The following is a 1,965-nucleotide window of genomic DNA, read 5'->3' as shown; positions in this document are numbered from 1 at the left end:
GGTGAAACCCCACTCTACCAAACATACAAAATTAGCCAGGTGTGGTGGCACATGCCTGTAATCCAAGCTACTTGGGAGGCTGAGGAAAGAGAATTGTTTGAACCCAGGAGGTGGAGGCTGCAATGAGCTGAGATCATGCCATTGCACTTCAGCCTGGGCAACATGAGTGAAACTCCATCTCGAAAAAACTGACCAACAAAGAAACAAAACAGGCCAGGCGCGGTGGCTCACGCCTGTAATGCCAGCACTTTGGGAGGCCGAGGCAGGCGGATCACAAGGTCAGGAGTTTGAGACCAGCCTGGCCAACATGGTGAAACCCTGTCTCTGCTAAAAATGCAAAAATTAGCCGGGTGGCATGTGCCTGTAATCCCAGCTACTCAGGAGGTTAAGGCAGGAGAATCGCTTGAATCCAGGAGGCAGAGGTTGCAGTGAGCCGAGATCACACCACTGCATTCCAGCCCGGATGACAGAGCAAGACTCCATCTCAAAATAAATAAATAACTAAATAACTAACTAAATAAATAAAAATTTAGAAAATAAAAATAAAAAATTATTTATTTTTCCTTTTTTTTTTTCTTTTATAGAGACAGGGTTTTGCCCCGTTACCTGGGCTGGTCTTGAGCTACTGGACTCAAGTGATCCGCTCTTCTCAGCCTCCCAAAGTGCTGGGATGACAGGCATGAACCGCTGTGCCGGGTTTTCTTTACTTCTTTTTGTCAGATACCTCATGTCCTGCTATGGTTTCCCCTTCTCCTAGGCCTGGGAGCAATTGGTTTAATGGTAATCACTGTATTTGCATTTTGGAGGACTGCGCCTAAGAGCTGTTTTTATTTAAAGAGTCCCAGCAATCAAATACAGATTGGATTGCTAGCTCGCCTGTTTCCACACAATTCCCTCCTACTTAAACTCTCTCTGTTTACACACAGGACTTCTAACTGCCAGTTCTGGTCAAGGTACAGCTTTCTGGAGCTCTGAGAGACGGAAGAGAAAGGGTTGGTACGCTCTACACGTGAATGGTGGGCTGTTGAGAGACAAACAGAGAGACGTAGTCCAAGGTAACAGGAAAGCTTCTGGCACTGGTGCCTGTACAGTCAGTGGTGTCACTGCCAGGACAGGAAATAGGAGAGGCAGAGCAGGTTTGGGGGAGGGGAAGAATGATAAGTTCAGTTTGGGAGCTTTATTCATTAGCTCCTTGGGCATTACTAGGTGGCAGGTACCATGTCAGGAACAACCGTGAACAAAAGAAAGAAGGTCCCTGCTCTCCTGAAGCTTACATTCCTGTATGGGAAGGACAACTTAAATAAATCGACAAACTGCAGAAGCCTGGTTCTATAGTCATGTGACAGACTGCTCTGCAAAGGCGGCCAGGGAAGACTCCATCTGGGGCAGACCTGGAGATTAGACGATGTCAGGCTGAGTATGACAATGATCCAGGGACATAGCCTGAGAGAAGCTGTTTGGATATCTAAGTCTGGGCTGGAGATGATCAGAAAAGAAGCAAAAAGTCTACTGCAAAATATGCGCAGCATATAATACTACTTATAAGGAGATGAAAAATACACATAATGATAATGATTATTAATTATTTGAGACAGAATCTCGCTCTGTCGTCCAGGCTGGAGTTCAGTGGCACGATCTGGGCTCACCGCAGCCTCCGCCTCCCGGGCTCAAACGATTATCCAGCCTCAGCTACCCAAGTAGCTGAGATGACAGGGGTGCGCCGCCTCGCCTCGTCCAGCTAACTTTTGTATTTTTAGTAGAGACACGGTTTCGCTATCTTGGCCAGCTTGGTCTGTAACTCCTGGCCTCAGGCGATCCGCCCGCCCGCCTTGGCCTCCCAAAGTGTTGGGATTGCAGGCGTGAGCCACAGAGCAGGGCCTCACTGATTATTTGAGGCTGTTTAGGTTACGGTTTCTTAGATTCTGGGTTTTTTTTTCCTAAACGGGGTGGTGAGTACAGAGGTGT

Source organism: Mandrillus leucophaeus, unplaced genomic scaffold (assembly GCF_000951045.1).
Source record: "Mandrillus leucophaeus isolate KB7577 unplaced genomic scaffold, Mleu.le_1.0 Scaffold446, whole genome shotgun sequence".
In the NCBI taxonomy this organism is placed as follows: domain Eukaryota; kingdom Metazoa; phylum Chordata; class Mammalia; order Primates; family Cercopithecidae; genus Mandrillus; species Mandrillus leucophaeus.
Note: the sequence above shows the minus strand (reverse complement) of the source record.